The following is a 14279-nucleotide window of genomic DNA, read 5'->3' as shown; positions in this document are numbered from 1 at the left end:
GTTACTCAAGTGGTCATTTGTGCAAGCACAGGATATTCCCCATTGTGCCCAACCCATTTGAGTGAAACCACAGCCCCTGCCATGGTGCAGCCCTGAGCGAGGGGTCTATCTACGCCATTTCCCTGAGGGGGAGCTGCCCCACAGCAGGGGAGGGGATATCTGTATAACTGTCCCAGGATTACCTTCACTTGGCTTCAGATTGTACTGACTGAAAAGCTTTGGGCTAGTTATAGAAGTCTACCACCTAGTGACTGAAGGCAGTACTGCAGTCTTCATACATATGGATACATTTAAGTTAATTTAAATGAATTACTGCATTTAAAAAACCAATAACACAGAGGTGCATTTCTTTTCGTATGTGTGCCATGTTTCAGGTGTCTAGGCCTTGGTGCTACGGTGCAGACAGACAGACACACTTTTACTATTATAGATTTGTATTTATTTAAAGGAGCATAGTAAGAAGCAGAGACATCACCTTGCCGACAAAGGTCCGTCTAATCAAAGCTATGGTTTTCCCAGTAGTAATGTATGGCTGTGAGAGCTGGACTATAAGGAAGGCTGAGCGCCGAAGAATTGATGCTTTCGAACTGTGGTGCTGGAGAAGACTCTTACGAGTCCCCTGGACTGCAAGGAGGTCAAATCAGTCCATCCTAAAGGAAATCAACCCTGAGTGCTCATTGGAAAGACAGATAATGAAGCTGAAGCTCCAATATTTTGGCCACCTAATGCGAAGAGAAAACTCCCTGGAAAAGACCCTGATGCTGGGAAAGACTGAAGGCAAAAGGAGAAGGGGACGGCAGAGGATGAGATGGCTAGATAGCATCACGGATGCAATGAATATGAACTTGAGCACGCTCCGGGAGAGAGCGCAGGACAGGAAGGCCTGGCGTGCTATGGTCCATGGGGTCACGAAGAGTCGGACACGACTGAACGACTGAACAACAACAACAACAACAACAAAACCTTTCAACAAGGTTCACGATCAGGTGTGCATAATAATAAAAATACGATATAATTTAAAAACCTAAAACAATAGTTAAAACAGTTAAAACAATACCAACAGAAGTTGTTTATTTAGGATTTTCAATCCTGCTTTTCAACTTAAAAAGCCCTCAAGACAGCTTACGAAACAAAAATCTGACAAAGTCTGGAGTACTGCTTTGGAGTACTCCTCTGGTGACCAAAACGGAGAGGAAGAGCCAAATGGAAGTTGGTACCAGTCAGGACCAATAGAAATGACCCTCCTGCCTTGCCTACATCTGTACAGTTCCCACAGAAGCTTACAAATGCTACAAAAGCTCAGCATTTTATGACATACAGTGCCATCGGTGCATATGGTGCTTTAAAGAGTAATGTAAGGAAAATACTTTCCCCCGCCCTGAGGTGCTTACAAACTACACTTACGCTGAGGGCTGGAGGGGTCAGAGGGAGATAGAAGGGAATCTTCACATCCACAGTGGGATGTGCGTGTATAGCTTCCTGTCAGGGCCCGCCCTAGGATCAAGAGCGCCCTGAGCAAGGAGTGCCTTTGGTGTCCCCAACACCCTAGTCAGTTTTTCAGGGCTACCCAGAGCCCTGGGTAGAGCCCTGGGTATGGGGCCTGGTGCAGCTGTAATGTCCACTGCGAACGACATTGCTCAAAACCTTGATCTCTCAGCCACTGTGCTACAGTTTGCACAAGCCAGAGCTCAAAAAGCCACATTCTGAGCAGTGGCAGTGTGCTATGCAACGCAACAGAACTATCACAGGTTTTACTTACAATAGTTTTTTGTTTTGTAGCAGTTCCTATCTTTTGGTAAGCATTCTTTATTTTTACAATAGCTATCATTTTTACCTTTAAAAATAATAAATAAAAGTTATAAATAAAAAGGTATCCAGCTGACCTCTTGCAGCTTACAGCTTAATTTTATTATTTATATAGCGCTTATAGTGTTTACAGTATTTGAAATGCGTGCAAAGTGCTTGGTAACACTGCCTCGGGGTAAAGCTGAGTTCCACTGATTATTACCTAGTGCAAATGACATCGAAGTGGAAACTGAAAAAGAAACATACTTTAAAGCCAATTGAAGGAAGCTCATTTTTGTAGTTAGTACCCAAACGTCCCATAGAACCTTGAAAAAAAAGGTGCAAACAGTTGCTTCTGTTGCCCTAGCTCACTGCAGACATTACAGGCAAAAAACACAGCCACTGAGCTCAGCTTGGCACCCTCCTCAGCTCGGCACTCCAGGCAACCCCCCATCTTGCCCATTCCTAAGGCCGACCCTGCTTCCTGTAGCACTTAAGAGAAAAAGGCCGCTCAACAAGATCAGCCTTGGATGGCCTTCTCTTTGTCCCATCAGCCAGGATAGCTAGACTGGTGATGACGAGGGAGAGGGCCTTCTCTGTGGTGGCCCCCACTCTGTGGAACTCCCTCCCTAGGGAACTCCACCATGCCCCTCTTTAATGAGCTTCCGCCATGCATTAAAAATGTGGTTGTTCAGGCAGGCATTTGGGGTGGGTTAGGGTATTTTTAGAAATATGTTTTTAATGTAGAATTTTATTATTTTAAACTGTTTCTATTATTGTACATCGCCCAGAGTGGCTGGGTGACCAACCAGATGAGCGATGAAAGAAAGAAAGAAAGAAAGAAAGAAAGAAAGAAAGAAAGAAAGAAAGAAAGAAAGAGCAGGCCTGGCATCAAGAGTAAGCATGGTCGGGCACCTGCCGAGGGCCCACACCCAAGCAGGGGTCCACTGAGAATAGCCCCCTGGACTTGCTGATCCTCTTCACCATTGTAACCTGCTTGTTCACTTGCCTCCCGCTCAGGCCCAGGCAACAGTAGTAGTGAGAAGGAAGATGCCCCTGCCTGCTTGCTCACTGGCTCTCTACTTGTCAAGCAAGCCAGTTGTAGCAGTAATGAGGAAAAGGAGGAGGAGCAAAAGCAGCTGGTGACAATGGTGGTGAGAAAGCAGACTCAAAGAGGGAGAAGGCCCAAACGCACTCAAATGCCTGGAGCTGGCACTCAGAAAGGGAAGTATCTGGTCACCTTGCTCTGTATGTGCATCCATGGTTTATTTGTTACTTTGCAGAGCTTTGGATCATGACACAACTGGGTTTAAAACAGAAAATGTGGCAGTGCTCCATGGTAGGATCCTGTTTGTCAGACACAGAATACTGCTTCCTGTATAGAGCAGAAGCAAACATCTGCACCCTGCTGCTAGAGAAGACCCTTCCGACTGGACTGTAAGTCACAATAGCTGTGGGGTACAATCTACCAAGAACTTCCATTCAGCCGGCGAAAGGAATGGAAGTTGTGCAGAAGATGTGCTTGCTTGTATCAAGCCCATTACAGTCTCTCTCTCACAAGTTTTCAGGACTGGGCCGGGGGTGGGTGGGGGGCTACAGCTGATTCATGCCACCTCTTTGAATTATGTTCTTCTGCCGATGTTTGATGAGATGACGGAGTGTGTGCCTAATGTGAATGAGAGGTCAGCAGTCATCTCTCCCTCACCATTTTTGTAACATACAAGGCCTTTTGAGAGGTTTATGATTTCACCTTTGACCAAGCTAATAAATACACTGCCTGGAGATCATGGGATGCATGCACTGGGTGTCTCAGGCCTGAATGCGTGCTTTAAAAGCATTTGAGAAAATATAAAATGGCCACATGTGTTGTGAATCCACTGCTTGCTTGTATATATCCTAGGGGTCTCTTTGCCACCTTGGGAGGGCTTCTGCCCTGAACGGTGGCCTAGAAATATTTTAAATAAATAAAATAATCAAATTCCTGCCACAATTACAAAACCACATTTTTTTCAGGAAACACAGCAGTAATTATTGTAAGGGATGGAAAAGTCCATATATGCTAAAGCATTAAATAAATTAAGGCTGCAATCATATGCACATGTTGTTGTTGTTGTTGTTCAGTCGTTCAGTCGTGTCCGACTCTTCGTGACCCCATGGACCATAGCACGCCAGGCCTTCCTGTCCTGCGCTCTCTCCTGGAGCGTGCTCAAGTTCATATTCATTGCATCCGTGATGCTATCTAGCCATCTCATCCTCTGCCGTCCCCTTCTCCTTTTGCCTTCAATCTTTCCCAGCATCAGGGTCTTTTCCAGGGAGTTTTCTCTTCGCATTAGGTGGCCAAAATATTGGAGCTTCAGCTTCAGTATCTGTCCTTCCAATGAGCACTCAGGGTCGATTTCCTTTAGGATGGACTGATTTGACCTCCTTGCAGTCCAGGGGACTCGTAAGAGTCTTCTCCAGCACCACAGTTCGAAAGCATCAATTCTTCGGCGCTCAGCCTTCCTTATAGTCCAGCTCTCACAGCCATACATTACTACTGGGAAAACCATAGCTTTGATTAGACGGACCTTTGTCGGCAAGGTGATGTCTCTGCTTCTTACTATGCTGTCTAGGTGTGCCATAGCTTTCCTCCCAAGGATATGCACATGTACCTGGGAGTAAATCCCATTGAACTCAGACGGTTGTATTCAGTGTTAGTCCTGCTTAGAGCAGATCCATTGTAACAAATTGGACTTATGTTAGATATGACTAATGTAAGCCCCCTTCATTACAATGAGTCTACTCTACGTAGGACAAACATTGAATACAACCTATAGAGATTCACTTCTAAATAATCATGCATGGGATAAGGCATGCATAGGATAAGGCATGGGTACCTGCTTAGGGCAGGCATAGAGTTGGGCAGACATTATATAGCCGGTAAACTCTGCACAGATCAGTGGCCAGCCTCATCATTGGTTTTAAAGTGATTACTCATGTGGTTGACAGCAAAGCACACATTTAAGTCATTCAAAAAAGGAATTGCTGGCTTCTTGCATGGCATAGCTCAGTTGAGCTCTTCTACAGATGTGCCCTTGCTCCTGAGAGTCTCAAGAGGGTGTGTTTGCTTAATGGATTTAAATATTCATTGGCTCCTCCCCCACCTCTACTTCCAGTGACCCCTTTTGGCTCACCAGTAGTTACACCTAGAGATAGGTAAGCATTTTGTTTCAGTTTGGATTTGATAAGAATTTACCAAAATGTGCAACGTTATCCATACTTGGGTCAAAAGGGACTTGACATGTAGAAAAAACTGAATGTGGGAAAAACTGAAACAATCAGATTCATCCATCGAGGCCCAGGGCTTTGAGTGCTTTGCTCTTAAAGGTCTGGATTTGAATCCCCATATATTCAAACACTTTAGTGCTTGATTAGTTTTACCACCTCTTTTTTCTGATGGGCTCCTTATCTTGAATAGCTATATGGCAGAGAGGTACCTTATGGTCCTCTCTGTGCTGGAATTGCAGTACCTATCAAATTTGGCTTGTGCAGATGGGTGAGAATTCCAGGTCAGTTTGCTGCATATAAGAATTTACCAAAATTTGCAAGTTCATATTTGGGAGAACTTGAGATTAAAAAAAAAATCAAATGCGGGAGGAAGTGAAACTGATTCATTCATAATAACACTTAATAAAGCCTTTCTAAGATTATAGCTAGCTAGTATACAAAATACTGAATTTGTATTTAGAAAATTCCAAATTGAAATTCCCTGTTAGATGTTGCATGGCGAGAGCATTTGGCAAGGTTCTGTCTTTGGCTTTCTTCACACAGAGCTTTTATCCTGCGATTGAGATTGCTCCTTCACAGAAGTTTGCACTTTACATGACACCGTGAACCTCCAAGGCATCTCCTGCGCTAAGGGCACAATCATCCTATGGCCGCTAGTCAATGGCTAGATGGCCATAGGATACGTTTTCAGGAACCGACCTTCCCCCCGTCCCACGCTTCCTCGTAGGCAGCACGGAACGGCCCCGTGTTCCATACTCAGAAGAGGAGCACAGAGCTGCGAAAATGGGGCATTCTGGGGTGGGGAAGGCGGAAATGCTGGTATGACACATCCAACGTGTCATCCGGCAGCCACTTCCCCCACTCCACCTTCCCACAGATAGACAGCCGAAATTGGCTGTCTAGCCAGAAATGCAGGGTGGCTGAAGTGTGTACGGGACAATCCCCTCCGCACATCTCCTGCCCTGCATTGGATAGGCAGTCGCCTCCAAATTCGGAGGCAGCCGCCAATCCCAGTAGCATTGCTCCCTAAATGCCCTTTGTTCCGTTTTTAAATAGATCGCAGATAATGAGCTATCAAATTACCCTGCTGTGTTCTGCTTGAGTTCCCTCCATGAAAAGTGGGAAAGCAGCAAGAAGACAATAAAGGCAATGGAAGACTCAGATATGGGGAGAAGAAGGGGGAAAAGGAAATGGGTGAAAAAGGGAGTCGTCGTGATCCTGCATTTAAAACGGAAGCAGAAAGCCCTATTTTAAACGCAGGATTTTAGGCTGGCGTAGAGAGGCCCTTTATGTTCCCCATCTGTACAATGGGAATAATAGTAACTTATCTGGCAGCGTTGCTTTGAGGCAAAATAAATAGTGGGAAATGTGCTACAAGTGCTATGTACGGGATTAATAAAGGTTTATTATTTGAGTTACATATTGGAGTTATATTTTAGAAGAGGAAAGAATGCGTGGGAATGCAGATAGCCCACTGGGTTAATTCGGTGCTAGACTCTAAATGAGCTAGGGCACAATCCTATGCATGTTTAGAGAGAAAAAAGTCCTACACCTCCCAGCTATGCTGGAAGTTGTGGGGCTTTTTTCTGTCTAAACTTGCATAGGATTGCACCCTTAAGTTATGGCTTTGTTTTATTGAACAAATCCTGTGTAGCAATGAACATGTCACTTATCTTCATTATGCCTCCATTTCCACAGCTATGTGTTAAACTGCTAATAGTGGCACATGTTTGCAGCATGCAATCTGTACTTAGTATTGTGAAAATCCTTTGGTGGGGCAAGCACCCCTCAAGGCTCAGTGGCATTGGCTCACTAATGCTGAAAACCTACTACCAGACGTACACTTGTCAAATGCTCCATTGCCATGTCATCTCAGGTTTGAACTAGACATAATGGAAGATGTAGGCCTACCACAGAAAATAGGCGCTCTTTATTTCAGCACAACTCTGCACATATCTACTCAAAAGAAAGTCTCATAGCATTCAGTGGCACTTACTTCCAGGTCAGTGGGTATATGATTGCAGCCTTTCTCTCCTCTTAATGGGGAATCTTTAGTGCAGGGTGTCGAAACTGCACATTTTCCCCTTCATTCTAAAAGATTGAAATGCTTCTCTTAAGACTTCGTCATTGACAGTAAGAGCTTTACGCAAACACACATTGGTATCTGAGGTATTTTTGCCCCACTCTTTTGTCCTTTGGCCCCGCCCAGTGGTGGAACACAGCCCCCAAGACCTTCTCTGAAACTGAATTTGGCCCTCTGGCTGAAAGAGGTTCAACACCTCTGCTTTAGTGCATGTAGTGAGTTTCATCCTCCCTGGTCCACTCCGTTGGCTGCCACTTGCACGTGCGGGGAAATACACAGTGTGATGTCCCTGTCACATCTCAAGTACCTGCAGATGTTTGGAGGGAGAAAAGAGGACATGTGGGCTCTTGTTTTCAGTGGTGCTAATAAAAAATTCCATAGAAGTTCATGCTAAGGGAAAGAAACACATTTTTTTCTGATTGTAGAACTGGATTTATGATCTTCCTACTTCTTTTTTTAAACTGTAGTCTCAAAGATAAAGCTTTCAGTGTATGACAGGAGGTTCACACAAATCTTACCAAACAATGCTTCACCCTTTTAGCATCTCTGGCCATTCATCTGAGTTGCTTAGTAAAAGGCAACATTTCAGGCAGGGAAAATAATGGTGAGAATAAGCCAGCATTTCAGTCACCTGCCTATCAATCACATTCTGAAACGCCAGGGGTTCAATTAATTGATGACACCTTAGAGGCTCTCTTAGCAATTAACAAGTCAGTAAGGGAGGGTGGAAAAACAAGCATCCCATTTTCTTTTCTTTAATGAAAACAAAACCACCCCTCTCGTAGTAGAGATGTGTTGAAATTTCCCTTTCCATTCTGTTATCTCTTAATCTCTGTCCAGTGCTAACGATTGTCCAGTGTGCATTTTTAAATGTGGAGGCTTTTCATAGCACAAAATGTGACATGTTTCAGCACCAGGTTCTCTTTGTGCAATGTTTAAATAATTTCCATCATGCAAGTTTTCAGAGCCATGGAAGGGAACGGGGCTGCAATCATAAGAACAAGAACGGTTGATGTTGTTTTACACACAATAAGAAAATGTCTTTTGTAAAAAAAAAACCTGGTCCTTTCCCCAGGGAGCTTATACCGGTGGAGGCTGGTGGCTCCAATGTCAGTGGGGCAGTGCATCCACTTTGGGTTTCAGTCAGAACCAGTCAGAACTCCAAAGGAGCCATCCAAGGTGCAGAGCACCTTGGATAGCTCCTTTAGACTTCTGACTGGTTTTGACTGAAACCCGGAGCAGATTCACTGCCCCACTGACATCAGATCCACCAGCCTCCACAGTCTTACATCACCCTTCTCCAACTTGTCGTCCTCCAGATGTGTTGGACTACAGTTCCCATTATCCCAAGATAGCACTGGGGGGGAGTGGTTGTAGTCCAATGCATCTGGAAGGCACCCAGCTGGGCAAGGCTGGCTCACACTACCAACATTTTGTCAGTGAGGGGAACAACAGGGGGTGGAAAAGAAGGGGGAAAGGGGAAGGCAGATAAACGGGATGTATATGAACAAATGCTGTCCCATGAATATAGAATCATAGAATAGAAGGGTTGGAAGGGGCCTACAAGGCCATCGAGTCCAACCCCCTGCTCAGTGCAGGAATCCAGGTCAGAGCATCCCTGACAGATGGCTGTCCAGCCTCATCTTGAAGGCCTCCAGTGTGGGAGAGCCCACATCATAGACTTTGTTTCAGTTGGGGGCGGGGACTAGCCACTAGATGGCCACCTTGAGTGCCATTTTTTGGTGGAGTGGCAGGATATATCAGCTTAGGCCGATACAGCAAGTACATCCCATTCTGCCTGGACAAAAATAGCCTAGCTACAGTTATCCATGCTCTGGTAACCTCTCTTCTGGAGTACTGCAATAGTGGGGCTGCTTTTGACAACAGTCTGAAAACTTCAGGTTGTCTAAAATAGGGCGGCAAGATTGTTAACAGGGACTGGCCAACGTGATCACGTTATGCCAGTACTTCTCCATCTGCACTGGCTATCAGTCCATGTCTGGGCCCAATCCAAAGTGCTGGTATTAACATCCAAAGCCATAAATGGCTCGGGGCCAGGTTACCTGAAGAATCGTCTCCTCCCATACGTAGCTGCCTGGACCTTAAGATCATCTTCAGCGGTCCTTCTCCAGGATCCCTTGCCAAAGGAAGTGAGGCTGGTGGCTACCAAGAAGAGGGCCTTGTGTGGCACCCTGGTTGTGGAATGCGCTCCTCAGAGAGGCTCGCCTAGCACCTACATTGTGCTCTTTTCAGTGCCAGGTGAAGACCTTCCTATTTTCCCAGGCATTTTAGTCTTTCAGTTTCTGTTTTTAAATCTGCTAATGTATTTTAGATCTTTGCATTGCTGCTACAATTTATTTTGGGTTTTATTTTATTCTATACTGTAGTTCTAAACTTAGAAACATTTATACTGTATTTTTTTATCATGTTGTATTTTATAGTTTTAATTGTTGTGAACCTCCCAGAAAGCTTTGCCTATTGGGTGACATAGAAATGTAATTAATAAATAAAAATAATATAAATCAAATAAATAATACACTGAATTTAGCCCACCAACCATGCATTTTGTCCTGTCAGCTGCTTGACCACCCCATCCCTGTTTCTATAGTCCCAGGCAAGCAGCAAAAATGGAAGATTTATCATGCACTTGGTAGGCTTTGTTCAGCAAAATCGGTCATAGGTGGTTCAGGTCTGGGTTAAGCCAAAGTTTTCATGGAGGATGGAGGGATTTATAAAAAACAGGAAACAGTGGAGGCTGGTGGCTCTGATTTCCTATATTTGTATTTCAGTGGGGCTGTGAATCCATTCTGGGCTTTAGTAAGAACCAGTCATAACCCTAAAGGAATTATCCAAGGTGCTTAACCTATTTGGGGGATAGGGTTCAGTACCTTGAACAGCTCCTTTAGCATTCTAACTGGTTCTGACTAAAACTCAGATTGGACTCACAACCCCACCAAAATAGGAGCCACCAGCCTTCACTGGCAGGAAGGGAGAATGGGTGGAGTTACTTAAGGGTAGGGATGTACGAAAGGCACGTACCTTTCGCGGATTATGTTTATGGTTATGGGAGGCATTCCGTCCCTCCCCCTGGAATCCTCACCGGGGGGGAGGCGCTCCGTTCCTCCCCTCCCCTGGAATCCTGGCTGGCCGGTTGTGCTCCACAGCGATTCTGTGGAGTGACATCCGGCCACTGGCTAGCAAGGACGCAAATGGCGGCTGTAGCCGCCGCCGTTTGCATCCCTGCAGTCAGCCGTGATAGGCTACGTAAATGTTTACATAGCCTATCACGGCTGACTTTAAAAAAACACACAAAAAATGCGCGTATGCAAATGGCGGCGGCCATGGCCGCCACCATTTGCGTTCCTTATTTTGGCACGTCTAGTCTACTTAAACATTTACGTAGACTAAGACGGCAAAAAATGCCCTCACCCCGGCACCAGCTTGTCTGGCTGAAAGGGGGGGGGCCATTGCGGGCGGGTGGGGTGACAAGACATAGGGGCCTTTGATTGGTGCACCCCAGTGGCACCACCATGCAGGGAGGGGCAGACTGAGCTGCCTTAAACTCAGCTCCCCCTCCCAATCTCAGCTCTCTGGCTCGACGCAGCTCCCTCCCACCCTCCCCTAAGCAGTGTGGGTTTTCTTACCGGTTGCCCTTTTGGGAGCCATGTAGGAATTTTTTGGCTCACAGTTCAATTGGCCTATTACTGTGCGTCTTTTTTGCCTACGTCACACTGTTTTGCGGGTCGAGTGTGTCCTGTAAGGGAATATGGGCTTTATCGGTCATATTCCAGTTGGCGGCTAGGACGGGCAAAAACAGGAAAGTAGGGATGGTGTGCATGCAGAGGCACCTTATGGTGACAGGTGACGCCTGAGGCCCCCCAAACGGGTTGTGCGGCTCGGCGGGGGGAAAAGGGTTGCCTGGGAGACCAACCCTACTCACTCACCCAGGTGTTGTGCGGCACCGGGTTTGGGGGTGGCACCGGAAGGTCTACCTCTCCCAGAAGGGGCAGTCCGGAGGGATGGCGAGATCACCACCACCCCTCAGGCTGGGTGTGTTTTCGCCCATGAAGTGCCAGCTAGCTGCTGACACAGTTAGATGCCCGTCCTAGTTACCCCTTTGCAGCTATTTGCAGCTATTTCAATAAATGTGGCCCAATTTTCAACCCAAGCTTGTTGTCTGCGTCTTCTTTAACCCATCTCCGCTCGCAATAAGGGGAACACAAATAGTGTAGACGCTACACTATTTGCGTTCCCCTTATTTTCGCCATCTTAGTCTACGTAAATGTTTACGTAGACTAAGACGTGCCAAAATAAGGAACGCAAATGGTGGCGGCCATGGCCGCCGCCATTTGTCTACGCGCATTTTTGTTTTTGTTTTTTTTAAAGTCAGCCGTAATAGGCTACGTAAACATTTACGTAGCCTATCACTTTTTAAAAACAAACCTAGCTGTGATAGGCTACGTAAATCTTTACGTAGCCTATCACGTTTGTTTGGTTTTTTTAACTGGAAATGGTGGCGGTGGCAGCCAGTTGGAAGACCGGCCCCCGCAGCCGCTGCCGCCGAACTGCCGCCGGAGCCGCCGCCGGAGCCACCACCGCCAGGAAGATCTGCCCAAGGTAAGTCTTGTCCCGGGAGGGGCAGGGGGGTGGCAGGCCGTTCCGCCACCGATTTCGGGGGGCCAAATGTGCTGGCATTCGGCCTCCCCGAGATCCGTGGCGGAATTTTCGTACATCCCTACTTAAGGGCGCAGGAAACTCTGGGGCAGGTGGTAAAGTTGGAGAAGCCATTTCAATGAGCAGGGGGTAAAATGACCACCACAACAACTCATTGTCCCGCATACTCTGCACACACACAAACTGTCCTCTGCTTCCCCAAGAATAATTGGCTTTACATGTATTTTATTTTACTGTGTTTTGTTTTATTTATTATATGTTAAAACCACCCAATAACTGAAGTTCTGCAGGTGTTGTACAAAATAAAAACATAAAATAACAAAGTAGCAATAATACCATGATAACAAAACCAGTCAGATAAAAACAGCAGCAGAACAGGACACGGTAGTATTGGGTGGTGCCATTGATGTCATGGCTTTTAACTTGCTCCTTGTTGGGGCAGCCTCAATGCAGTGAGCTGTTCATCTTCAATGGGCTGCCACAGGTAGACGCTCTCAGCCCCAATACAAACAAGGGATGGGAGAGAAATGTGTTTGGTTTGCATTTTAATACAAACATACCCAATTTCCCACTTTCTAAGAAACACACTCACAGGTATCCTTCAAAGTTTGCACTCCTCCGAATTTTGCAGTGGAGCTCTCCAATCAAAACATGCAAACAAAAATGTGTATATTAGGTGAAAGTACACTTAAAAATGCATATATTAGTAAAAATACAAGTAAAATGCATTATATTATGAAATTTGCTTGCAAAAAATGTGTATATTAGGCAAAATTGTATTAAAAGAGAGCCAATGTGGTGTAGTGGTTAGTGTTGGACTGAGACTCAGGCGTTCTGCGATCTAGTGTCCACTTGGACATGAAGACCACTGGGTGACTTTAAGCCAGTCACTGAATTTAAGCCAGTCTACTCCCATGGACACAGGAGGGTCTCCTCTTCAGAAAGTTGGCCCCCGTGAGTAGAGGGCAATGGAAATACGTGAGGAGGGAAGTGCGGCTGGCTCATTCCCCCTCCTCACGTGTTTATTCTACACACATAAGGAACACCTGAGTAGGGCTATAGGGTAGCACAAATTTCTCTGTCTCTCAAACCACAAGGCCTAGTTCAACTGCACAAGGACACCCTCTGTGTTGAGGAGAAGGGTCTGGGGAGGAACTCACTCTTCAGAATGCTGCTTGTTCTGCTTTAAGAGTGCTTCTGACGTATGTATGTATGTATGTATTACATTCCTGTACTACCCAATAACTGAAGCCCTCTGAGATTTGATTGGATTCATCAAATCTCAGTTGAAATCTGAGACAATAGATACATAAATACAGGAAAATAAGTTTCCACAAATATCCTCAAGCTTGGTCTTCAGTTTGGCTTAATTGTTTCCCTCATGGTAACTGCATTGCAGCCTGTCCCCAACCCCCACCCCAGTTCTCCAGGCTCTGATAAAATGTATCTCCCCCCCCCCACACACACACACACATGCTTGGACCCTGACTATAAGTAGCAGCTATGCCCCAATTACTTATCTGAACACTTGAGAGGCACGCATACTCCTATTATTAAATGCTCTTCACTGAACATGACCCTCCTGGAGGAAGTTCAAAATCAATGTACTCCTGATCTTAAAACATATGCAAAAAGTACAGAAATAAGACACAGCCTTCTGAACAACCCATACATAAATGCCTGGCATTCTGTTCATGTGAATGCAGCCAACAGCAGAAAGGTACATGGTTCAAGAGAAAGATAGGAGCTGGAAATCTTTTGAAGGAGATTGAGAGGCAGCGGGCAAGTCATGAATGGACAGAGTCCTCTTTAAAAAGTAAGGGGGGTCTTTGTTTATACCTCCTTATGCCTTTTTTGTCTGTTTGCTTTTCTTGGGCCACATTTGGCAGTGGTAGTTGGTAGCGTATTGGACGCCAGCCAAATGCTAATTTTTTTTCAAATCCAGACAGCAATAATCTAATTAAGGCGTATTTTTTTCTTATCCATGGGCTGATTTCAACCTGACCACTGAGTTAGTTGGGTGACGGTTGTCAAAATTCATAATTATTGGAAGCCTGTTCCTAACATGAAGAACAATTATGTGAAAAGTGAAGCTCATTTATCTAGGGATGTGACATGTAAGTATTTGGGAGTTATCGAGTCAGGGCAAGAGTGTGAAGGAGAACAGCAGTGAAGTGTAACAAAGGAAACCGTAATAGTAGTGACGTCATAACACGACTGTAATAAAACCAGTATAGTGCAGCACTTTCTTCTCCAACCTGGTCTCCTCCAGATGTTTTGGACCACAACTCCCAGAATTCCTGACAACTAACTATGCTGGCTGGGGCTGATGGGAGTTGAAGCCCCAAACATCTGGAAGGCACCAGGTTGGGGAAGGCTAGTGCAGAGGATAGCATATTGGACTATGACTTGGAAACCTTGGATTCAAATCCCTGGTCAGCTCTTGAGTCATGGGGGAAGCCTTGGGAAG

This window comes from Heloderma suspectum, chromosome 1, assembly GCF_057233095.1.
Source record: "Heloderma suspectum isolate Gila_16-S chromosome 1, 16-S_ref, whole genome shotgun sequence".
Classification (NCBI taxonomy): domain Eukaryota; kingdom Metazoa; phylum Chordata; class Lepidosauria; order Squamata; family Helodermatidae; genus Heloderma; species Heloderma suspectum.
The sequence above is the reverse complement of the archived record's forward strand: the minus strand, read 5'-3'. Positions refer to the sequence as shown.